General features: G+C 38.1%; 1 long non-coding RNA gene across 1 annotated transcript in view; it reads left to right on the forward strand.

Annotated features, from left to right (window-relative positions):
• The window catches only part of LOC129526666 (uncharacterized), a 208796-nt gene that overhangs the window by 137891 nt on the left and 43551 nt on the right, over window positions 1–27354 (forward strand). The window contains exon 3 of the long non-coding RNA XR_008671383.2: window positions 886–978. This is a non-coding gene — a long non-coding RNA (uncharacterized lncRNA). The remainder of the gene's footprint in view (window positions 1–885; window positions 979–27354) is intronic.

The following is a 27354-nucleotide window of genomic DNA, read 5'->3' on the forward strand; positions in this document are numbered from 1 at the left end:
AGAGTTAAAAACATGCCAGACTCGAAGTTAATCTTTCTTGGATCAGGAAGAGACCTGGAAAGGTAAGGGGAATCTCTCCAGAATGTAGATTTCCTTGACAAGAGACAGACTTGCAGGGCCATTTCAAAATATGTCACCTAAGTATATTCTGGGGTAAAATACTTCGATTTCTTTCAAGACCTGCCATCTGTCATGTAATGTTATACTGGAGTCACGTTGAAATTTGATATTTCATTGTTACAAAGTCTTTTGTCAGTCTTAAGATTTCTATTTTAATGTTAATGATGGTCAGTTATGCCTGAATTCCAAAGGGAGAAGGATATAATGAGGCAAGTCTGACTCCCCCTTTCCCATCATGGCTTGAACTAGTTTTCCAGATTTACTTTGGAATGCCCTTGGCTAAGAGGAAGGTCCATTCAATTGGTTGGGGGGCTTAGAATTTTATTTTTGGTTTACAAGGGCTTGGTTGAGTACTGTAGAGGAACAGTGGGCACCTTGACACCTAGTGTCCAGGTGCAGAGGCCTGCATGAGCAGACTTGTTCAGGAATAAGGAGTAAGATTCTGCCTGTGGAAGTCCAGAAATTATTTGGTGGAGAGATCTTGAAGATGATGGAGGGTGCTGTTTTAGTCCAGTGGGAACAGAATGCTACAACATTTGTGGTGTTTTGGGTTAATGTAATCCAGAAGTGGAGAGAGTGGGGGAAGGAATGATGGACACTAGGGAAATCTCATGGACAACACTGTGGCAAGTCCAAGGCAGCTTGAACTGATCACTAGGAGAGAGTTGTGTTTTAAAAAGATAATTCTGGAGGCAGGCAGATTGGAGATGGGTAAAACTGAAGAAGGAAAAACTGATAACATGTCACATTTTTTAATATTTCCAGGACTGCTCCTGACCACAGGATATGCCTGGTCCAGGAAATGGCCACATTTCCCCCCTCAGAACCTCTACTTGGATGGGCTGTCTTGGAAATAAGGTGAACAATTAGTCTTTATCCTGAATTCTCTTTGGATGACTCTGTTTTCTAGTTATGAAAGAGTACTTTAACTTAGAGGTATTTGTTTATAATCCTTCATTTTGTGAGTTTTTTTTTTTTGATAATCAAAGCTTTGCCTCAAGAACTAATTTTTGCCTACATTATAGGTTTCTAGAAACCATTCTGGGACAGTATTGAAATATGAATAAATGAAATATAATCCTTCCAGTTGGATTCTCAACCCTCCCATGTTTTCTCCATTTTATCCTGAAGTTATAAGGATACTCCCATCCTTAAAATTTCTGTTTGCTTTTTAAGGCACCCAGTAATGTTGATTGACCTTCACCTCTCCCTTGACTCAAACATACACACTCACACACACCCATGCACACTCACACACCACACGTCTCTCACCCCATCCCTGAGGTGCTTGACCTCCTCTCACCAGAAACAGTGGCTCTCTAAAGCAGAAGATCAGGGACTTACTTTGAAGAGATGATGAACCATGCAGCTTGAAAAATTACAGCTAGGGCTGGGCAAGGTGGCTCAGTGGCTCATGCCTGCAATTGTAGCACCTTGGGAGGCCGAGATGGATGAATTGCTCGAGCCCAGGAGTTCAAGACCAGCCTTGGCAACATGGAAACCCTGTCTTTACAAAAAAATACAAAAATTAGCTGGGTGTGATGGCATGTACCTGTAGCCCCAGCTACTTGGAAGGCTGAGGTGGGAGAGTTGTTTGAGCCTTGGGAGGCAGAGGTTGCAGTGAGCTGAGATTGCACCACTGCACTTTAGCCTGGGTGATAGAGCCAGACCCTGTCTCAAAAAAAAAAAAAAAAAAAAAAAAAAAAAGAGAGACAGAGAAATTCCAATTGGAAATGTTGCTGTTTCCAGAATGTCAGGGAATCCACAGCTTTTCAGGATGTAAGCCTATTGACCCTTATGCCACTTGCAACTACTTTCAGGCTTACACTAGCCTTTTAAAAAAGTCAAGTATTATTTGATTACATTTTCTGTACTGGGAGTGTAGGAATTTTGCATATGTGGCAATGGAAAACAATTTACTTTGGAGTCCAAATACAGGAATCAACCAAAATAATTATTGTAAACAAATTCATAATTGTTGTTATATTGCCATCCATGCCATTGGGATAATAAGAGGATCTTATGGTGTGTGTGCATGGTGAAGATCCGCAGGGCTATGAAGACGGGCTGAGGAGTCACATGGACAGGGCAGGAGGGCAGATTTTCATGGGTACTTGTAATGACATTGTGCACATCTTTCTGGAAACCGATTAATATAGTTCTTAGCCATTTGCATATTTTTGAGGGACAATGATTTTAAGATATTAAATTGAAATTGGTCCATTATATTATTATATTTTAAAACAATAATTAAGCTCTTTAACAGTTTGGATGACTAAACTTTAAGAGTATCATTAATCTGGAAATGATCAGAGCTGGAACATTGCAGTTAAAGGAATGCATTTGTTCTTTTTTAATATGTCTTATCTAGAAAGCACATAAAATGGAACTTAAAGTTAACTTACTGTCTTTGTTTGTGTTGCCATAAAGGTACACTTGAGGCTGGGTAATTTATAAAATTAAAAAAAATTTATTTGGCTGTTGGCTCTTTGGGCTGTACAAGATACATGGCAACGGCATCTGCTCAGCTCCTGGTGAGAAGCTCAGGCTACTTCCACTTATGGCAGAAGGCTAAGGGGTGCTGGTGTGTGCAGTGATCTCATGGTGAGAGAGGAAGCAAAGGTGAGAAAGGGGAGGTGCCAGGCTCTTTTTAACAACCAGCTGTTATGGGAACTAACAGAGCAAGAACTCACTCACTACTGTGAGAATGGCACCAAGCCATCCATGAGGAATTTGCCCTCAGGACCCAAATACCTCCATTAGGCCCTACCTTCCAACATCACTACTCTGGGGATTAAATTTCAATGTGAGGTTGGAGGGGACAAACATCCAAACTACAGCACTTACTTTATCAATTTTCTCAACAAAACTGTAAAATATGCAACCCTATTTTCAATGTTAGAATTTGCCAAGATGGCTAGCCTTCTTTTCCCTTTAAAACTACTTTAAAGAGTAAAATATTAAATAAATAGAAGGAAGAAACCTAAAAATCAAGTCAGCTGATTTATGGTCATGTGATTTTCAAAAATCTTTTCTCTAACCAGGCCTGCATATGTAAAGGAAGGCTCAAACCTTCCATAGAATTTCAAATCCTCTTCTACCCAAACATCATATTTCCTCAGAACTGGCTTAATGTTTCTTGGTCAAGCCATATAACCTGTTCTAGAAAGGAACCCCCTCTGTCTCATTTTTATGCATACAAAAAATGGTTAAAATGAGACAATGTCACTTTTTTTTTATCCTGAATGGTGGCTGCCAGCTATTAAAATGCTAATTACCCCAAAAATACAAAAACACCAAATACAGGAGCCAAAGACAGCCAGAAAACAAGAGGAATGAAGTCTACTGAGCGATTAATCATTTGATTAACCAGGTAAGTCTCTGGCACATTACTAATTAGCTCACTTACAAAGCCTTGCACTGAGCAGCCCTGGTTTGATTAAAGAGGTGCCGAGCCATTCAAACTCTGATGCTTGAGCTGCTTTTATAAAACAAAATGTGACTTTCACGCTAAGCTCATCTCTGTAATCCAGAGATGACTTTTCAGGCCTCTGACACTCAGACCTAGGCAAATAAATCAAAGAGCCAGAAAATAGTCCTGTGAAAACAGCTCCGAGAATATAATCTGTCTTCTAGGACTCTATTCTAATTTGTAAAGGGGATTGTCTAAGTTCTGAGGTTGCAGTAACTACTTGTTGGTGGCCCATTGGGTTATCTGCAAGTATTGGTAGAAGACTCTGCCTTTGTAGAAAGGCATAAATCTGCTCTCACTCTACTCTATTCCTGTGGTAGGATTTATGAGATTTAAAAGAAGATATTTGACATCGTTATTACAGATCTTCTCAACTTTACTATGGAGTTTGCCTTTAAAATATACTCACAGTTTATTTCTTCTTGGCTAAGTATTTCTATTCGTAGTCATTTTAATGGATTCTTTTTTTTCCCAGATGGAAACATCCATCTTCCCTGTGGTAATAATTTAGAGTGATCTTGACTGCCTACAGCATTAAGGAGGTGTAATAGACTCTTTCTGCTCCATGATTCTACTTTGGATTCTCATACAGAATATTTACTTCTTTATTTTTTCAGCTTGCTTAAAATAACTGAATAATTTTTCAGGCTGTACACTGTACCAATGAGTTTAGCAACAATTCTATTGTAGTTTCCTTTGTAAATATTGCAGGAATTAAAAAAAAAACTAATAGAAATGTTGGTTCGGTTAGTGGAAGTACAGTGTTAAGGTCAAAGCCAAATTCTTATCTTATGACATTTCAGGTTGATCACATCGTGGCTGGATATCATCTCCACTCTGGGTGCCATATTCCAAAGGGTTATTTACAAAACAGAGCTTGTCTAACAACGGCCAGGAAAGAGAGGGTCATGTTGGGACATCTTGTCATAGGGGAATAGCTAAGGAACTGAAGAAGAGACCAGAGTGGATATGGACATGGCACCTGTCTTTAAATATCTGAAAGATGGAATGAAATGTACTCTTATTCACTGTTATAACTCCAACATGTAGCATAGTGCCTGGAAAGAGCAAGCATAAGCAACAGTGATCATGACTTTTTGAACACATAGTATGTGCCGGTCATTGTAATGGTGTTTTGGTTATCCTATCTTACTTAGAAATTATTATTATCTCCAATATATAGTTGAGGAAGCTCTGGCTCAGAAAGATTAAGAAACTTGTTCTAAATTGCATGGTACATATCTAATCTAGGAGTCAATACAGGTCTGTGTCCGGGACCTGAGTATGTCTCTCCATGGTAGCCTGACTCTCATGACACCTGTCTCGATGCCACAATGAGCTTGATGTTCACTGGGGGTCCAAGTTGGAACTTTGGTGATCAAATCTTAGGACTTTTATTTTTTTGCTTATGGATGAGGAATTGAGTGTTGGGGAACTGAGGTTACATAACTGGTATATTCCAGAATCAGGACTAAAATCCAAGACTTTCTACAAAACCCAGTCTCTTGATCACTATGTTCCATCTCCTCTCTGCTATGAACAACTCAATACATGCTTGACTTTGACTTGATCTGGACAAAATACTGCTGCTTTAAGTGAGAATCTCCATTATATCTACCTTCTTCTGCTTAACTTTTGAAAACTGGGAACTCCCTTGTCTTCTGTACCTGAATTCTTGGTTTGCCCTTAACTGGTATTCAGTTTTTCTCTGGATTCTTTATCTGCCCTGCTCCAGCTGACCTTCCTGTTGTAAATGTGGATAATTATTATCTAAGTTTACTAAGTGTTTTGTGTAGTGTCAACGTATCAGATCTAGTACAGCACTAAGTGCTTATCCTCCCAACATTTAAATATTACTTTTAACAATCTCATGAATAGAATTATTGTTGTCTATATTTCACAGATTAGCAATCAGAGTCTCAGAGAGGTTGAGCATATTTTCAAGGTCACATAGCTAGTTAATTTAGCCAGGGAAATCAGGCAAGAGAAAGAAATAAAGGACACCCAAGTAGGAAGAGAGGAAGTCAAACTATCTCTGTTTGCAGATGACATGATCTTATATCTAAAAAACCCTGTAGTCTCAGCCCAAAAGCTCCTTCAGCTGATGAACAACTTCAGGGAAGTCTCAGGATGGAAAATCAATGTGCAAAAATTACTAACATTCCAATACACTAACAACAGTCAAGTCAAGAACCAAATCAGGAACACAATTCCATTCACAATTGCCATAAAAAGAATAAAATACCTAGGGATACAGGTGACCAGGAAGGAGAATGATCTCCACAAGGAGAACTACAAAACATTGCTCAAAGAAAACAGAGATGACACAAACAAATGGAAAAACATTCCATGCTCATGAATAGGAATAATCAATATCATTAAAATGGCCATACTGCCCAAAGCAATGTATAGATTAAATGGTATTCCTATTAAACTACCATTGACATTCTTCACAGAACTAGAAAAATCTATTTTAAAATTCATATGGAACAACAACAAAAAGAACCCAGGTAGCCAAGGCAATCCTAAGCAAAAAGAACAAAGCTGGAGGCATCATACTACCTGACTTCAAACTATACTACAGGGCTACAGTAACCAAAATGGCATGGTACTGGTACAAAAACAGACACATATGCCAATTAAACACAATAAAGAACTCAGAAATAAGGGTGCCCACCTACAACTATCTGATCTTTGACAAACTTGACAAAAACAATCAATGACAAAAACAAACTTGACAAAAACCAAAGGATTGCCTATTCAATAAATGGTGATAGGATAACTGACTAGCCATATGCAGAAGATTGAAACTGGACCCCTTCCTTATACCATATACAAAAATCAACTCAAGATGGATTAAAAACTTAAATGTAAAACTCAAAACTATAAAAAACTCTGAAGGACAACCTAGGCAATAACATTTTGGACATAGGAACAGGAAAAGATTTCATGATGAAGACAGCAAAAGCAATTGCAACAAAAGCAAAAATTGACAAATGGTATCTAAGTAAACTAAAGAGCTTCTGCACAGTAAAGGAAACTATCAACAGAGTAAACAGATAACCTATAGAATGGGAGAAAATTTTTGCAAACTATGCATCGGACAAAGGTCTAATATCCAGCATCTATAAGGAACTTAAACAAATTTACAAGAAAAAAAATTAAAAAGTGGGCAAAAAAAATAACAAACACTTCTCAAAAGAAGACAAGCATATGGCTAACAATCACATGAAGAAAAGCTCAACATCACTGGTCATTAGAGAAATGCAAATCAAAACTGCAGTGAGATACCATCTCACACAAGTCAGAAGAGCTATTACTAAAATGTCAAAAAATAACAGATGCTGAAGTGATTGTAGAGATAAAGGAATGCTTACACACTGTTTGTGGCAGCGTAAATTAGTTTAACCATTGTGGAAGACAGGGTGGTGATTCCTCAAAGACTGAAAGACAGAACTACCATTCAATCCAGCAATCTTATTACTGAGTACAGATCCAAAGGAATATAAATTCTATTATAAAGACACATGCATGTATATGTTTATTGCAGCACTATTCACAGCAACAAAGACATGGAATCAGCCTAAGTGTCCATTGATGATAGACTGGATAAAGAAAATGTGGTACATATACATCATGAAATAGTATGCAGCCATAAAAAGAATGAGATCATGTCCTTTGCAGGAACATGGATGGAGCTGGAGGCCATTATCCTTAGCAAACTAATGCAGGAACAGAAAACCAGATACTTCACGTTCTCACTTATAAGTGGGAGCTAAATGATGAGAACACATGGACATATAGAGGGGAACAACACATACTGGGGCCTACTGGAGGATGGAGGGTGAGAGGAGAGAGAAGATCAGGAAAAATAATGGGTACTAGACTTAATACCTGGGTGATGAAATTGTCTGTATAACAAACCCCCACGAGACAAGTTTGCCTGTAAAACAAACTTGCTCATGTACCCCTGAACTTAAAAGTTGAATAAAATATTTATTGATGAGCTTTAGAAAAGTTTTTAATATTTTACTATTACTCAATGTATACTTTTACAAATATTGTTACTTGATGGAAAGAAGCACAATGTCTTATAAAATATTGGTATCTGTTAAAAAATGAATGGACAATTCAGGTTAATAGTAATAATAACAACAATAATACATATATTATTTCTACTATGTGCATGCTACTGTGTTCCCTTCATGCTTCCCTTCACTTGCCAATGTTTCCTTCTTTCCTTGCAAAGAACATAAAAAGCCTCTTATTAATCAGTTATCACTAGGTAAGTATCGTTGTATCAGTTTGTTCTCACATTGCTCTAAAAAACTGCCTGAGACTGAGTAATTTATGAAGAAAGGAGGTTTAATTAACTCATAGTTCTGCAGGCTGTACAGAAGGCATGGTTAGGGAGGCTTCAGGAAACTTACAATCATTGTGGAAGGTGAAGGGGAAGGAAGGAAGTCTCCACTTGGCCAACAGGGGAGAAAGACAGAGAAGTAAAAGACACACTTTTAAACAAACAGATCTTGGGAGAACTCTATCACAAGAACAACAAAGGGGAAGTCTACCCCTATGATTCAATCGCCTCCCACCAGGCCCCTCCTCCAACACTGGGAATTACAATTTGACATGAGATTTGGCTGGGGACACAGAGCCAAACCATAGTATTCCACCCCTGGCACCTCCCAAATCTCATGTTCTCACATTTCAAAAGACAGTCATGCCTTCCCAAGAGTCCCCCGAAGTTTTAACTCATTCCAGTATTAACTGAAAAGACCAAGTCTGAAGTCTCATCTGAGACAAGGCAAGTCCCTTCTGCCTATGAGCCTGTAAAACCAAAAACAAGTTAGTTACTTCAAAGATACAATGGGTATATTGGCATTGGGTAAATGGTCCTGTTACAAAAGGGAGAAATCAGCCAAAACAAAGGGGCTATAGGCCCTATGCAAGTTTAAAACATAGCAGGGCAGTCATTAAATCTTAAAGCTCCAAACAATCTCCTTTGACTCCATGTCTCACATCTAGGCCACACTGATGCAAAGGGTGAACTCCTAAGGCCTTGGGCAGCTCCATCCCTGTGACTTGGCAGGGTACAGCAACCTAAGCTGGTTTCACAGGCTGGCATTGAGTGCCTGTGGCTTTTCCAGGTGCATGGTGCAAACTGTTGGTGGAGCTACCATTTGGGGTCCTGGAGGATGATGGCCCTCTTCTCACAGCTCCCCTAGGCAGTGCCTCAGTTGGGACCCTTTGTGGGGCCTCCAACCCCATATTTCCTTTCCATGCTGCCCTAGAAGAGGCTCTCTATGAGGGCTCCACCCCTGCAGTTCAGGTCAACTTCTGCCTGGACATCCAGGTGTTTCCATACATCCTCTGAAATCTAGCAGAGGCTCCCAAGCCTCAACTCTTTCCCTCTGTGCACCCATAGGCTTAACACGAAGTGGAAACCTTGGCAGCTTCTGGCTTGCACCCTCTGGAGCAGTGGCCTGAGATGTATCTGGCGCTTTTTTAGCCATGGCTGGAGCTGGACCAGCTGGGATGCAGGGAACAATGTTCTGAGGTTGTGCAGGACAGTCGGGACCTGGGCCCAGCCCACAAAACCATTTTTCCCCTCCCAGGCCTTCCGGCCTGTGATGGGAGGAGCTGCTGTGAAGGTATCTGAAATGCCTTGGAGGCATTTTCCCCATTGTCTTGATTATTAACATTTGGTTTCTCTGTACTTATCCACATTTATGCAGCAGGCTTGAATTCCACTCCAGAAAAATGATTTTTCTTTTCTACTACATGGTCAGGCTGCAAATTTTCCAAAATTTATGCTCTGCTTCCCTTTTAAATATAAGTTACAGTTTCAGGTCATTTCTTTGTTAATGCAAATGAACATAGGCTTTTAGAAGCAGTCATGCCACATGTTGAACACTTAGCTGCTTAGAAATTTCTTCTGCCAGACACCCTAAATTGTCTCTCTCAAGTTCAAATTCCACAGATGTCTACAGCAGGGGCACAATGCCACCAGTCTCTTTGCTAAAGCACAACAAGAGTGCCCTTTACTTCAGTTTCTGATAAGTTCTTCATCTCCATCTGAGACATCCTCAGCCTGGACTTCATTGTCCATATCACTATCAGCATTTTGGTTACAACCATTCAACAACAGTCTCTAGGAAGTTCCAAACTTTCTCCCTTCTTCCTGTTTTCTTCTGAGCCCTTCAGAGTGTTTCAACCTCCGCCCAGTTCCGAAATCACTTCCACATTTTCAGGTGTCTTTATAGTAATGCTCCACTTCTTTGGTACCAATTTTCTGTATTAGTTCATTCTCACACTGCTATAAAGATCTACCTGAGACTGGGTAATTTATGAAGAAAAGAGGTTTAACTGACTCATAGTTTCTGCAGGCTGTACAGGAGGCATGGCTGGGGAGGCCTCAGGAGACTTACAATTATGGTGGAAGGTGAAGAGGAAGCAAGCACATCTTCACATGGATGACAGCAGAGAGAAAGAGAGTAGGGGGGTTAATACACACTTAAACAAACAGATCTTGGAGGAACTCTATCACAAGAACAGCAAGGGGGAAGTCTGCCCCCATGATTCAGTCACCTCCCGCCAAGCCCCTCCTCCAACACTGGGAATTATAATTCGACATGAGATTTTGGTGGAGACACAGAAGCATTATCATCAATTTAGGTAAAAAACTATAGAAACATATAAACAAAAATATAAGTCACTCACATCTTAAAGACAATAATGAAGTATCAAATAAGGAGACTTAGGCTTACAGAAATGAAGTGACTTTCTCATAGTCATTCAGTTGATAAACAAGCCTTGTGCCTTGATTTCAGTTCCCTAAAGGTTGGATGGCATATATATTTTAAAGAGGAGCAAATGGATAATTTAGATGTTAGTTAAGGAGAAATAGACAGTGATGGAAAAATGTTCAAAAGACTTACAAAAGTTGGTGAAAACTTATAGAAATGTCATGAAAGCCTTAGTAAGGCATAAATAAAAACTTTAAGTGACATTAACCTGTCTGTAAAGCTATGTTTCAGTGGACAAAGGAGCCCTTTTTAGTTCAGAGGAGATTTAGTTAAGTGGGCCCTCCTGGTTAAGGAAATAAAAAAACCAAGTAAATATGCATCTATGATTCTAGAAGAAGAGTGTAGCTGGATTTGTGTACATTGGGCACATGTGTGTGATTTTTCAAAGGCTGTGCTCCTTAGTCTTTGATATATGGAGTGGTGGTGATAGAGGAGTTTGCCTTCTGAGATAGAGAAATAGATATCAAAACATCTACTTCCTATGATGTGAAGTTAGGGAACCTTGCTGAGTGGATTGGATTGGAGCAAGATGTGCTGGCGAGAAAGGGCCCCCCAAAAACCCAATGACCCCAAAGAGTTATTCATTTGGAGGGAAGAGAAATCTGATGACTTCTAGGTTTATATCTCCAGCCTGTATCTCTTTCCTAACACCCAGACTTGTATATCCCACCTAGTATCTGCATTAACTAGGTCCAAAAAAAATCTCTTGATTCTCCCTGCTGAAATATTCCACTGGTTTCCCATCTTGCCCAGAGTAAATATCTAAGTCTTTATGTGGCTTCCAAGGCCCTTTGTAATCTTAGCGTCTGCTTACCTCTCACTCCTTATCTCTCCTGTTTTCTACTTGGTTCTCTCTACTTCACCCACACTGGCATCCTAGCTGTTTCTCAGCCATGGCAGGCATACTCTGACCTCAGGGCGTTTACATCTGCTGTCTTCTCTGCCTCAACTGCTCTATCTCCAGATATTCACAATGCTTGTCTCCTTGCTACATTCAGATATCAGATGATACCTCATCAGCAAGGCCTTCCATAAACCGCCCACCTAGAATAGCCAGGCCTCCCTTATTCTCCCACTCACTCACCTGCTTAATACTTTACCTCTGTATTTTATTTTATTTTTTTCTTGTGCCTATAACTATCTGACATATTTTATATATGTAATTTATTGGGCTGGTGGTGGACCAGTATCTGTCAGATCTTACAGGCCCAGCCTTCAATAGTGGCATGAGAGGCAACATTAGCAGAGAGCTGACTTTAGACCCTCCAATTTCCTCTGGGGCTGGCATTTGTAATCAGGACTGAGTAAGCCCCAGAGGTCTTGGACAATTCTAGGTGGTGTGTTTTTTTATTCTTGCATGTTTTGCAATAAGGTAATATATTCACATGGTCTAAAATGCAAAAGTAGCAAAAGATATCTGGTAAGGAGTCTCCCACTCACCCCTGCTCCTAGTCACCCAGAATCCCTCCTGTGATGTGATCAGTTTCTTGTGTAGCCTTCTAGAGCTATTCTATGCACGTATAACCAAATACATATACAGACATATATTTTTTCTCTTTTTTGCACAAAGTATAGAATATTATATGTATAGTACAGTGTCTTGCTTGTGGATTTTTTTTTAATAAATAAAAGGCCATGTAAAGTGCAGAATTTGTGTATGGTGTGATGACTTTTTACTCAAGTATATACCCATATGATCACCACCTGGATTAAGATATATATTTCCTGCACCCCCATGTCTCCCTTGTGCCTCTTCCTATTCTCTCCAGAGATAATTGCTATTCTCACTTTTATCACTATCTTTTAGTTTCTCCTGGTCTTGAATGCATGTAAGTGGAGTCATATATTATGTGCTATTGTGTTTCTGTTTCAATCAAAGCTATGTACTTTTTAATAGAAAATTATATCTTGATGATTGTACCTCATAAGGATAAAGGACATACAGAACTTTGTCCTCCTCTTTTATGACAAAGAATACACCATGCTTTATTTAACCACTCCCTCCTGATGTAGATGGGGCTTGCAAGAAAACATGCACAAGCACACGTGCAAATATATCTGTTGACGGAATACAAGAAAGTGGAACTGGTAGGTCATAGGCTATGTACCTGTATAATTTTGATAGGTGTTTCATTTAGCACTTCTAGCAAAGTACTATCAACAATATACAAGAATGCCTTTTTCCCACACCTTTGCCATCTGAGTATGTTTTCAAACTTTGGATCATTGCCAGTTTTTTGTTTTTGTTTTTGATTTTTTTTTTTGAGATGGAGTCTGGTTCTGTCGCTCAGGCTGGAGTGCAGTGGCGCGCGATCTCGGCTCACTGCAAGCTCCGAGTAGCTGGGACTACAGGGGCCCGCCACCGTGCCTGGCTAGATTTTTGTATTTTTAGTAGAGACGGGGTTTCACTGTGTTAGCCAGGATGGTCTCGATCTCCTGACCTCGTGATCCGCCCGCCTCGGCCTCCCAAAGTACTGGGATTACAGGCGTGATGAGCTACCGCACCCGGCCCCATTGCCAGTTTTTAAAATCAAAGTGGCATCTCAGTATATTTTCTCATTATGAGTGAGACCTAACATCATTTCTTATTTTAAAGACCCATTTGTATTTTTCTGTAGACTATGTACATATAACTTAACTTTTTTCAAATTAGTTAGTGATATTTTCTCTCACTGGTTTCTAAGCACAATTTATGTATTAGGAAAATTATCCCTCTGATGTGATATGAATTACAAACATATCTTTCAAATATTTTGTGTAAGGACTATTTTTAGGCCATTTATGAATGGCTAAAATGTTTTATTTTTTAAATGTTTTATTTTTATGTGGCCACGCATCAACTTATTTAAAGTTTTAGGGTTTTGTGTTATTCTTTGAAAGCCCTTCCCTACTCATAGATTGTTTAAATAAATCACATTGTTTTCTTCTAGTCTTTTTATAGTTTCCTTTTAAATTATTAATAGTTTCGATAATTCTATAATTCATTTTGGTGTAAGGTATGAAGTAGTGATCCCTATTTTTTCCCAAATTGAAGCTATCAACACTAACTCTGTTTATCCATGAATCCATTTTTTTCCCAACTGAAATGCCACTTATCATAATAAATTCCTCATGCATTTGGGTTTATTTCATAATTTGGCATTGTTCTATTTATATGTGTACCAGTTTAAATTACTACAGATGTAACATATTTTAATATTGGCTTTTAAGTAGAAATGTGTTAATATGGAACTACTGTTTTTCCTTGTAATAATGGTAGCAGACTTCATAACAATTAATTATAATAATAAAAGAGATGTGACTATATTTGGAGCTCAAATGTAGGCAGCAGAATACAGTGGCTAGAGAAGAATAAAATGTAGCAACAAGAGGGATTTTAAACTAAGATCCCAAAGTACATTCTTATCATCTGCCTCCTCTCTTCTCCCTCCCCGCCAACCCCCCTGTCTCCACTCAGCAGATTTACTGCTTGGAGCAGACTGAACAGTTTGCCCAGTGGCATGGTGAATGGTGACATGAAAGTGATAGGTTAGAGCTTGAATATGGAAGGTCTCCCTTTACCTCCAGTCTTTAAAAAGTGACGATACAAATAATAGATTTTATAATTGTACGTTCTTAATGATTTCAATTTTTATTTCATTTTAATTTATGATCAAAAAATTAATTTATTGAATAAAGATTTATTGATTGCACACCATTTAGAATGATGACAATCCAAAACACTGACAAACCAAATGCTATCAAGGATGTGGAGCAACAGGAACTCTTATTCAGTGCAAAATGGTAGAGCCGCTTTGGAAGACAGCTTGGCAATTTCTTACAAAACTAAACAGACTCTCATTATATGTTCCAGCAATTGTATTCCTTGGTATTTATCCAAAGGAGATGAAAACTTATGTCCACACAAAAACCTGCATGTGGATGTTTATGGCAGTTTTATTCATATTGCCAAGACTTGGAAGGAACAAAGTTGTCCTTCAGTGGGTGAATGAATAAATAAACTGTGGTACATCTTGACAATGGGATATTATACAGCACTAAAAGGAAATGAGCTATCAAGCCATGAAAAGACATGAAGGAACCTTAAATGCATACTACTAAATGAAAGTAGCCCAGTCTGAAAAAACTACTTACTGTATGATTCCAAATATATGGCAGTCTGGAAAAGCCAAAACTATGAAGACAGTAAAAGGATCAGTGGTTGCTAGGGGTTGTGGGGAGGGAGGGATGAATCTGCAGAGCAGAGAGGATTTTCAGGGCAGTGAAAATACTCTGATACTATAAAGGTGGTGACATGTCATTATACATTTGTCCAAACCCATAGAATATACAACACCAAGAGTGAACCCTAATGTAAGCTATGGTCTTTGGATGATGATGTGTTAGTGTAGGTTCATTGATTGGAACAAATGTGCCTTTCTGATATGGTATATTGATAGTGGGAGAGGCTATGCACTTGTTGGGGAAGGGGATACATAAGAACTCTCTGCACTTTCCACTCAATTTTGTTGGATGAACCTAAAATGATTCTAGAAAATAAAGTATATTAAAAGTTCAAAAAAATAATTGAGCATCCAATATAAGTCCCGTCAATGGTAGCTGGTATTAAATGATTAACAAGACTGGTGTAGTCCCTGCCTTCATGGAGCTTGTGAATGCCAACCTAAAGGTTATGTGATGTCTGATGAGAGTCCTAAAAATACTCAGAGGGTTAGCAAGTGAGAGTGGAAAGGACTTCAGTGGCAGTCAGGTGTGGATTCAAATTCTGACTACATGCTTACAAGCCTGACTCTGGGCATATTTCTGAGACTCATTTGCTGAATTGCAGAAAGAGATAAAAGTCTTTCCCTCCTAATGTTACTGCGAGGCTTAAAGCGCCTGGGGTAGCACCAGGCTCCTATTGGGTGCTTACTAGAGAGTGGGTTCTTTCTGGGGATTTTGAGTACCCTGCTTGGGCAAACCAAAGGGCAGCCACACTCAAGAGAGTGCTGGCCGATGCTTTCTAAATTTATAACATGTATACCTCCATTGAGAGCTTGTTTATGTTGGCAATTTCCCCTAGAATCTCTTCAGATTGCACGTGTTCTTTGCAGACTACCAGACACAGACTAAACATTCATCCTCCGCCTCTATGCACCTTTGCTTGGGCTTCTGATGTTTACTCTTGCCTCTTTCCTTCAGCTGAAACCTTGGCTTTGTGAGAAATTTCCCCAATGAAATGCTCTTCTTTTTAACTAAGAAAGTATATGCTTTCTTAGTTAAGAAAGTTTGACAACTGCACTTCATTATATTTATATTACATATAGTATTCCTAACATCTTCTTCTTTGTCAGCTTCCCTAAACCTGACTGGCTAATAATATTGCAGGCTGACACAAAATGGACTGTATTGCTTTGATGCACAGCTTCAAACTTTGATGTTTTTTGGGGAGGCACTGAAGGTCAGATCTGAGTATTTACTTTTGTATTAGCATGAACGGAGACTGAAATATGTAACCCAGACAGGAAATGTGTGCAATTCTCTGACACTCGAGATGGATTCTATTCCCTCCTATTTTGTTCGCATAGTGCCTGGTGTTTGCTCCTGGAGAGGAAGCGATTACATTCTGTGGGCTCTAGAATCTCAATTCTTATTTCAGAGCCAAGGACCACCATAAAGGTGCTCTGGGTCTGTTAAGTTGCTTATCTGCCCTGTGCCCCTGTATTCTCATCTGTAAAATGGGTTTAATAATAGAACTTATAGCACTTCATATGGCTGACGTGAGGATTGAATGAATTAATGCATAAGATACTAAGGTTGTTTCTATACTTTGACTATTGTAAATAATGCTGCAATGAACATGGGAGTGCGGATCTTTCTTCAAGGTACTGATTTTGATTCATTTGGATAAATATCCAGAAGTGGAAATACTGGATCATATGGTAATTTGATTTTTAATTTATTGAGGAACCTCCATATTGTTTTTCATAATGGCTGTACTAATTTACATTTTTATCCACAGTGTACAAGGGTTCCCTTTTCTTCACACCCTTGACAACTCTTATTGATAAGAGACATCCTAGCAGATGTGAGGTAATATCTCAACATGGTTTTGATTTGCATTTCCCTGATGATTAGCGATGTTGAGTACCTTTTCTTATATCTATTGGCCATTTGCATTGATGTATATTGGCCATCATCTATTGGTCAATGTGCGTTATATGTATTTCTTCTTTGGAAAAATGTCTATTGAAGTCCTTTCCCTATTTTGAAATTGGGTTATTTGTGTTTTTGTTATGATTTGTATGAGTTCCTTATATATTTTGGGTATTAACCTTTTATCAGATATATGGTTTGCAAATGTTTTCTCCCATTCTGTAGGTTGCCCCTTCATTTTTTTTTAAAACTATTTTTAGTTACTATGGGTACTTAATAGGTATATATATTTATGGTGTACATGTGTTTTGATATAGGCAGGCAATTTATAATAATCACATCAGGGTAATTGGGGTATCCATCACCTCAAGCATGTATCATTCATTTCTTTGTGTTAGAAACATTACAATTCCATGCTTCTAGTTATTTTGAAATAGACAAGAAATTATTATTGACTATAGTTACCCTTTGTGTTATCCAATATTAACTTATTCATACCATCTAACTATATTTTTGTACCCATTGACTATCCCCACTTTTCCACCCTTCCCTGGTACCCTTCCCTGCCTCTGGTAACCATCATTATACTCTCTATCACCATGAATCCAATTGTTTTATTTTTTAGCTTCCATATATAAGTGAGGACATGCGAAATTTGTCTTTCTCTGCCTGGCTTGTTTCACTTAATGTCTTCCAGTTCCATCCATGTTGTTGCAAATGACAGGATTTCATTCTTTTTATTGCTAAATAATATTCCATTGTGTATATGTACCACATTGTTTTAATCCATTTATCTGTTGCTGGACACTTACATTAATTCCAATTCTTGGCTATTGTGAGTAATGCAGCAATAAAGAAGAAAGTGCAGATAATTTTTCAACACAATGATTTCCATTCTTTTGGATAGGTACCTAGCAGTGGGATTGCTGGATCATGTGGTAGTTCTATTGTTAGTTTTTGAGGAACCTCCATACTGTTCTTCATAGTGGTTGCCCTAATTTGCATTCCCACCAACCGTGTACAAGGGTTGCCCTCATATCCTCTCCAGCATTCATTATTGCCTGACTTTTGGGTAAAAGCCATTTTAACTGGGGTGAGATGATATTTCACTGTGGCTTTGATTTGCATTTTTCTGGTTATTAATGATGTTGAGCCTTTTTCATATACCTGTTAACCATTTGAAAGTCTTCTTTTGTAAAATGTCTATTTAGATTTTTTGCCTGTTTTAAAATCAGATTATTTGATTTTTTTCCTATTATTTGAGCTCCTTGTATATTCTGGTTATTAATCCCTTGTCAGATGAGTAGTATGCGAATATTTTCTCACATACCATGGGTTTTCTCTTCATTTTGTTGATTGTTTCCTTTGCTGTGCAGAAGCTTTTTAACTTGATGTGACCCCATTTGTCCATTTTTGCTTTGGTTGCCTGTGCCTGTGGGGTATTACTCAAGATAATTTTGCCCACTCCAAGTCCTAGAGAGTTTCCCTGATATTTTATTTCAGTAGTTTTCGATTTAGGTCTTTAATCCATTTTGATTTTATTTTTGTATGTGCGAGAGATAGGGGTCAAGTTTCATTCTTCTGCGTATGGATATCCAGCTTTCTCAGCACCATTTATTGAAGAGACTGTACTTTTCCCAATGTATTATAGTTTCTTGGTACCTTTGTTGAAAATGAGTTCATTGTAGATGTGTGGATTTATTTCTGGGTTCCCTATTCTGTTCCATTGATCTATGTGTCTGCTTTTATGCCAATACCATACTATTTTGGTTGCCATGGCTTTGTAATATAATTTGAAGTCAGGTAATGTAATTCCTCCAGTTTTGTTCTTTTTGCTAAGGTTAGCTTTGGCTGTTCTAGGTCTTTTGTGGTTCCACATAAATCTTAGGATTTTTTTTCTATTTCTGTGAGGAATGTCATTGGTATTTTGACAGGAATTGCATCTAACCTATAGATTGCTTTGAATAGTATGAACATTTTAACAATATTGATTCTTCTAATCCATGTAAATCGAATATCTTTTCATGTTTTTGTGTCCTCTTAAATTTCTTGCATCAATGTTTTATAGTTTTCATTATCAATATCTTTCACTTCTTTGGTCAAGTTAGTTCCTAGATATTTTATTTTATTTGTAGCTATTTAGCTATTGTAAATGAGATTATTTCATGATTTCTTTTTCAAATTGTTTGCTGCTGGCATATAGCAATGCTACTGATTTTTGTATGCTGATTTTGTATCCTGCAACTTTAATGAATTTATTTACCAGTTCTAATAGATTTTTGATAGAATCTTTAGGTTTCTATAAATATGATTATATTGTCTGCAAACAAGGATAATTTGACTTCTTCCATTCCAATTTGTATGCCCTTTTTTTATTTTTCTTGTCTAATAGCTCTAGCTAGGACTTCCAGTACTATGTTGAATAACAGTGGTCAAAATGGGCATCCTTGTCTTGTTTCGGGTCTTAGAGGAAAGGCTTTCAGTTTTTCCGCATTCAGTAGGATACTAGCTGTGAGTCTGTTGTATACGGTTGTTTTCATGTTGAGGTATGTTCCTTCTATATCCAGTTTTTGTTTTATTCCTCACAGAGGAATGTTGAATTTTGTTGAATGCTTTTTCATCATCAACTAAAATGATCATATGATTTTTGCTCTTCATTCTGTTCCTATGAGATATCAAGGTATCACATTGGTTAATTTGCAGATGTTAAACCATCCTTACACCCTGAAATAATTTCACTTCATCATGCTGAATAATCATTTCAATGTGTTTTTGAATTGAGTTTGCTAGTACTTTGTTAAGGACTTTTGCATCTAAGTTAATCAGAGATATTGGCTTGGAGTTTTTTGGTTGTTGTTGTGTCTGTCTGATTTTGCTATCAGGGTAATACTTGCCTCTTCAAATGAATTTGGGAGTATTCCCTCCTCCTCAATTTTTTGGTATAGTTTGAATAGAATTGGATTAGTTCTTTAAATGTTTGGTAAATTTCAGTAGTGAAGTCATTGGGTCCTGAGCTTTACTTTGATGGGAGATTTTTTATTATAGCGTCTATCTTGTTACCTGTTACTGGGCATTTATGTTTTGGATTTCTTCATGGTTAAATCTTGGTAGGTGATATGTGTCTAGGAATTTATGTGTTTCTTCTAGATTTTCCAATTTATTGGCATATAGTTGTTCATAGTAGTCTCTAATGATCCTCTGAATTTCTGTGATATCAGTTGTCTCCTTTTTCACCCCTGATTTTATTTATTTAAATCTTCTCTTTTTCTCTTAGTCTGGCTAAAGGTTTGTCAATTTTGTTTATCTTTTTTAAAAAACAACTTTTCATTTCATTGATCTTTTGTATTTTTGGGGAGGTTAATCACATTTATCTCTCTCTGATTTTATTATGTCTTTTCTTCTACGAATTTTGGGTTTGGTTTGCTCTTGCTTTTCTAGTTCTCTAAGATGTATCCTTAGGTTATTTATTTGAAGCTTTTCTTCTTTTTTGGCATAGGCACTTATAGCTATAAATTTCCCTCTTAGTGCTGCTTTCATTATATCCTATTGGTTTTGGTATGTTGTGTTTCCATTATCATTTGTTTTAATACATTTTCTGTTTCCTTCTTAATTTCTTCATTAGCCCACTGGTCATTCAGGAGCATGTTGTTTAATTTCCATGTGTTTGTATAGTTTCCAAAATTCCTCTTGTTATTGATTTCCAGTTTTGTTCCATTGTAGTCACAGAAGATACTTGATGTTATTTCTTTTATTTTTTTTAATTTAAGACTTGTTTTGTGACCTAACATATGGTCTGTGCTTGAAAGTGATCAATGTGCTGAGCAGAAGAATATGTGTTCTGCAGATGTTGGATATTCTGAAAATATCTATTACGTCCATTGGGTCTATAGCACAGATTAAGTCTGATGTTTCTTTGTTGATTTTCTATTTGGATGATATTTGTCCAATGCTGAAAGGAGGATATTGAGGTCCCCAACTATTATTGTATTGGGGCCTATCTCTTTCTTTAACTCTCATAATATTTGCTTTATATATCTGGGTGCTCCAGTGTTGGGTACACATATACTAACAATTGTTATATCCTCTTTCTGAATTGACCCTTTTATTATTATGTAATAATGTTTTCTGTCTCTTTTCATACTTTTTGTCTTGAAGTCCATCTTATTTGATATAAGTGTAGTTACTTCTGCTCTTTTTTGGTTTCCATTCACATGGAATATCTTTTCCCATTACTTTATTTTCAGTCTGTGTGTGTTTTTATAGGTAAAATGAATTTCTTGTAGGTAGCATATAGTTGGGTCTTATTTTTTTAATCCATTTAGCCACTCTTTGTCTTTTGATTAAAGAGTTTAGCCCATTTACATTCAATTTTATTATTGATAGGCAAGAATTTATTACTACCATTTTGTTTTTTTTTCTGATTGTCCTCCCCTCCCGTCCCCTCCCCTCCCCTTTCCTTTCCTTCCCTTCCCCTTCCCTTTCCTTACCTTCCCTTCCTTCTTTCCTTTCTTCCTTCCTTTCTCTTTCCTTTCATCTTTCTTTGGGTAAAAGTGTCTTTCTCTGTTAGTATGTTTTAATTTCATGCTTTTTATTTTTTGTTTATCTGCTGTAGGCTTTTTGCTTTGAGATTACCATGAGACTTGCAAATAATATGTTATAACAAATTATTTTAAACTGAGGAAAACTTAACTCTGATCATAAAAACAAGGAAAGAGAAAACTATTTAAAAACTTCTACACTTTGACCCCATCCCCTCACATTAAACTTTTTGTTGTTTCAATTTGTATCTTTTTATACTATCTATCTCTTAAGAGTTGTAGTTATTATTTTTGATAGGGTTGTCTTTTAGTCTTCCTAATCAGGATATGAGTGGTTAGCATACCACGATTACAGTGTTAGCATATTCTGAATTTGTCTGTGTACTTCCTGTTACCAGTGAGTTTTGTAACTTAAGATGATTTTTTTTTTTGAGACGGAGTCTCACTCTGTCTCGCCCAGGCTGGAGTGCAGTGGCGCGATCTCTGCTCACTGCAAGCTCCACCTCCTGAATTCACGCCGTTCTCCTGCCTCAGCCTCCCGAGTAGCTGGAACTGCTGGGACTACAGGTACCACCACCACGCCCGGCTAATTTTTTTTTTTTTTTTTTTTTTTTGTATTTTTAGTAGAGACCGGGTTTCACCATGTTAGCCAGAATGGTCTCAATCTCCTGACCTCATTATCCACCCGCCTCGGCCTCCCAAAGTGCTGGGATTACAGGCGTGAGCCACCGCGCCCGGCCACCTTCAGATGATTTTTTATTGCCCATTAATGTCCTTTTCTTTCAGACTGAAGAACTTCCTTTAACATTTCCTGTAAGACAGTTCTAGAGTTGATGAAATCCCTTAGCTTTTGTTTGTCTGGGAAAGTCTTTCTTTCTCCTTCATGTTTGAAGAATATTTTTTGTGGATATAATATTCTAGGATAAAAGTTTTTTCCTTCAGCAATTTGAATATGTCATGCAACTCTCTCCTAGCCTGTAAAGTTGCCACTGAGAGGTCTGCTGCCAGATGTGTTGGAGCTTCTTTATATGTTACATGTTTCTTTCCTCTTTTAGAATGCTTTTAGAATCCTTTCTTTATCTTTGATCTTTGGGAGTTCAGTTAAGTACCTTGAGGCAGTCTTATTTCGCTTAAATCTGCTTGATGTTCTATGACTGACCTTCTTATAGCTGAATGTTGATTATCTTTCTCTAGGTTTGGAAAGTTCTCTGTTATTACTTCCTTGAATAAACTTTCTACCCCGATCTCTCGCTCTACCTCTTCTTTAAGGCCAATAACTCTTAGATCTGCCCTTTTGAAGCTGTTTTCTAGATCTCGTAGGTAGGTGCTTTGTGCTTACGATGCAAGCACAAGGTTGTGCTTCATCCTTTTTTATTCTTTTTTCTTCTCTGACTGTGTGTTTTCACAGAGACTGTCTTCAAGCTCACTAATTATTTCTTCCACTTGATCAATTCTGCTGTTGAGAGACTCTGATGCAGTTTTTCAGTTTGTCAGTTGTTTTCAGTTCCAGAATTTCTTTTTGATTTAAAACAATTTTAATCTCTTCGTTAAATTTCTCTGATAGGTTTCTGAACTCTTTTTCTACATTATCTCGAAGTTCATTGAGCTACCTCAAAACAGCTGTTTTAAATTCTCTGTCTGAAAGTTCATATATTTTTGTCACTTGGGATTGGTCACTGGTTCCTTATTTAGTTTGTTTGATGAGATCATGTTTTCCTGGACGTTCTTGGTGCTTGTGGGTGTTTTTCAATGTCTGGACATTGAAGAGTTGGGCATTCATTCTAATCTTCACATTCTGTGCTTGTTTGTACCCATCCTTCTTGAGAAGGCGTTTCAGGTATTCAAAGGGAATTCAGTGTTATAATCTATTATAACTCTTTGGTCACTACAGTCATGTCTACACACAGAAGTGCCACAATCCTAGTAAAGCCACAACTCTTGCAGACTTGCAGAAGTACTGCTGTGGTTGGCTTGGGTAAGATCTGGGAGAATTCCCTGGATTACCAGGCAGAGTGTCTCATTTTTTTCCCTCACTTTCCCCCAAACAGAAGGAGTCTCTCTTTGCAGAAGACTGCTTGGAAATGGGGGAGGGGTGGTGAAAGCACTCTTGTGGCCACCACAGCTGGGAATGGACTGGTTCACATCTGAACCCGGCACATTATTGTGCCTTGCCCAAGGCTTGTGGTGGCTACTGCCTGGCTACCATGAATGATTATTCAAGGATGAAGAGATCTTTAGTCAGCAGATGGGGAATCCTGCCAAGACTGGGTCCTTCCCTTCAGGACAGTGGGTTCCCTTCTGACCCAGGGTGAGTATACAAATGCCATCCAGGAGCTAGGGCCTGGATGCAGAGGCTTCATGAATCTGCTTGACATTTTATTTACTGTGGCTGAGCTGGTACTCAACTTTCATGACCAAGTCCTCTGTACTCTTCCCTTCCCTTTGCCCAAGTGGAAAGAGTCTCTCCCCGAGAAGCACTGCTTGGAGTTGGGGGAGGGGTGATACAAGCACTCCCTTGGCCACCACAGCTGGTGTCTCACGTGCACCCCAAGTCCACTGGCTCCAAGCCCAGCATAGCACCAGGACTTGTCCAAGGCCGTTTTGCCATTCAAATTCATTCAGGACCCCAGGGCACTTTAGTCGGAGGAGCCCTGGGGTCTTGAACAAAGTGGTGGAGCTAGCTGGAACTGAGATTACTACTGCTGCAATGGAGGATTTCCCTCTGGCTAGGGCTAGTCTGGCTGTTCCCTCCAAGGGCACTGGTCAAGTACTGCTCTGTGTTGTGTTCTGTTGTGACAGGGCAGCATTGAATTCCTCCGCAAAGTCCCACAGTCATTTCACTTTCCCTCCCCCATGCATACAGATTCTCTCTCCAAGCACTGCTGGGGGATTGGTGAAGGTGGTGACTGCAATGCAAGAATGTCTTTCTTACCCTCTTCAGTGCCTCTTTCCCTAATATGATGTTAAAACTAGGTACTGTGATTGCTCATTTGATCTTTGGTTCTTATGAAGGTGCTTTCTTACATGGATAGTTATTCAATTTGGTGTTCCTGTGGGGGAGGGGCGATCACTGGAGGATTCTATTAAGCCATGTTGCTCTCCCCACTCCCTGCCTTTTAATTTTTTTGACTGTTTCACTTGCCGTGCAGAACCTTTTTAGTTTGGCGTAGTCCTACTTATTTAGTACAGAAATAGAGAAAGCAATGCTAAAATTTATGTGGAATCACAAAACACTCTGAATAGCCAAAGCCAACTTGAGAAAGAAAAACAAAGCTAGAGGCATCACATTTCCTGATTTCCAACTATATTATCGAGGTATAGTAATCAAAACAGTAGAATACTTGCTAAAAACAGATACATAGACCAATGGAACAGAAATAAGCCTATGCATATACCATTAATTAATCTTTGACAAGGGCACCAAGAATATATAATGGGAAAAGGATGGTCTCTTCCATAAATGGTGATCAGAAAACTGAATATCCACATGCAAAAAAAAAAAAAAAAAAATTGGGCCCTTATCTTACATTATACACAAAAATCAACTCAAAACGGATTAAAGACTTACATGTAAGACCTGAAATTATGAAACTCCCAAAAGAAAATACAGAGAATAAGCTTATTAACATTGGTCTTGGCAATGATTTTTTTTTTGGCTTGACACCAAAAGCACAGGCAAACTATGAAGTTTTGATGGCAGAAAATGTGTCTTGTTTGTTGTTGCATTCCCAGAACCTAGCATTGGGCTTGCACATAGTATGTGTTCAATATTTGTTTTAAAATAAATTAATGGATAATATATTACTCTGTGGTTCACTGACTCAATGATTGTGCAGGGATTGAGGTACTATGGTATGACTAGGGAGATAAATGTGACTATAGAGGTTATGCAGGTTGTTACAGGGGTACCATTTACATAAACTGTACAAAGTTGTTCTGAGAAAGACATTCTTGGAAACTATGAATAGTTTTTTCACATGAATAATTATTTATTCTTAAGAGTTGATTTCAATGACTAAAACCATTGAAATACTTATATATTCATTTTTTAAGTTATATTTCAGATAGGACTCAGAGACGTGACCTGTATAATGTCTCCTTTCTTCTTCTTTTTAAAAATAATCTAAGATTTTGAAATAGGACTTAGGGGAAATGCTGGAATGGAAGGATGTGTCTAAGTGGTTTAACCAAACTGTAATCATGACACTCCTCTCTGCCTGACCTTTTCACTCCCTACACTCAGTGGTGAGATAAGATTTGTCTTTGTGACTTCAGAAGGATGAGGTTATTAGGGAGGCTGGCTGGGTAATTTACTAGATATCTGATTTTGGGAAAGTCACTTAACCTCTTTGTGTCTTGGTTTTGTCCTCAAGGGCTGTTGTGAAGTTCAAGTGAAATAATAAATATTACAATGCTTAGGGAACTGCAGAAGCTATTTGAATGTACGGTTTTACACTTATTGTTTGTGTGTGTGTGGTGGGGGAGGTGAAGTCAGGGGTTCCTTGCCTCTTCTCCCGTGTTTCTGATCTTGCCTTCAGGTGAAGTTGTGCCTCAGACTGCCTTCCCCCACTTCCAGGATTCCTCTATGTTGATAAGGGAGAAAGATTTTCTGCTCAGATGTGTCCACAATTCTGGTGGGCAGGATTACAGTTCAAGGCAAAGGACTCAGCTCTTCTTGCTGTTCCATCATGTCCTCGCAGCACCTGATCTAAACAGGTGGGCTCATGGTCTTTTCTCTCAGTATCTTGATGGACATGTCAGATTAATTCTGCTTTGCAATTTGACCATCTTAGATAGAGTCAGAAGAAGTGGGAAGCCCACCTTACATCTATCAGCCTCAGGCATGTGTGTCATCCCAGCATATTAAAGAAACTCTGAATTGGACAATCACTTCCTTGGTTTCTTTTCTCTAATTTTTCTTTATGTGAACAGCTTCCTTAGGATGCTAGAGGGGAGGAGGGCCAAGGGTTAGGTTTAAGAAACACAATCCTGTATCATCCTTAAAGTGTTACGAGAGGGTAAATTCTATGAAAGCTGAAGGTGTGGATTCTATAATAGAGAAAGACCTGCACTGAATCCTGGCTTAACTACTCTGACTTGGAAATATGTCTTAATGTTTCTGGCCCGAGTTTCTTCATTGTGGAAAGGGAAGCACATTTGTACCTACCACATAGGGTTCTTGTGTAGATCCTCTGTGAAAATGTATTCAAAGTGTTTACTACTAGGCATGCCTGTAGAATTGGGTAATAAATGCTAAATAAAGTCATTTTAGTTAATTCCAAGCTTTGAAAATCATCAAAGGTTTGTGTGCAGCCACGCAGCATATTTTGATGATAGTTAAGTTCAATTAAAGACAGCTTTCTCTTAAAGCAGAACATTGAGTTGGACGTGGATTTTTAATGTTATCTTTTCCTTTTCAAAATGCGGACCATCTCTACATGTCTAACTTTATTTCCTACTGCTTTTCACCACACATATTTCTGACCTTTCCCATGAATACGTATACATACTCATGGCTCTAGTGCCTTAATAAAGCATTTCTAATGTTTGGTTTCCTCTTCTTTTTTCCTCCATTTTACTTTCTTGAAATTTTTCAGGAAGCTTTCTGAACTCCATTTCTTCTTGATTCTTTCAGTATCTATTCCTAGTATTGCAAAATTCGTTATATATGGTATCTGACATAATCTGACAATTGCAAGCATGTTCAGTTGTTAACTTAGTGAGTATAGGAATCACAACTATTTCTTTTTCATTATCTGAAGGAAGACAGTGCAATGTATTGGAAACAGCCTGGGATTTGGAAATAGAAAGTAGGGATTCTTTTGATGACTTATCATTGATAATAATTAGTGTATAGCCACATTTTCTTTAGATTATATTAGGGCTTCATCTCTCTGTGTGCTGCTATGTGGTGCCTTAGAGATAAACTATCTTTTCTCTGTTAGTTTACAGATTTATAGAAATCTGTTACCCAGCATGTGTTCACTGAAGTCTCTTGTTTATAAAACTTGTTAAAGCTTAACTCTGAAACTGAAGATTTTTCCTTGTTAAAAAAGATGTCTTCTTAATGTATAACCAGGTTTTATTTAGTAGAATTACTTCTCATGACATAGGAAGCTTAGCTAGGAGTTAACAGTGAAAACTAAAGAAAGCAAAGGACAATGAATGACTTTTTTGTAGTATGTGTACCAAAACATTCAGTACTGTGCTTTGTGGCTGAAGAGTTGTGTTACAGAGAGAAAGATTGACATTTATGATTTGGTCTAGTGGCAAAACTTAT

The sequence above is a fragment of the Gorilla gorilla genome, chromosome 1 (genome assembly GCF_029281585.2).
Source record: "Gorilla gorilla gorilla isolate KB3781 chromosome 1, NHGRI_mGorGor1-v2.1_pri, whole genome shotgun sequence".
Classification (NCBI taxonomy): Eukaryota; Metazoa; Chordata; class Mammalia; order Primates; family Hominidae; genus Gorilla; species Gorilla gorilla.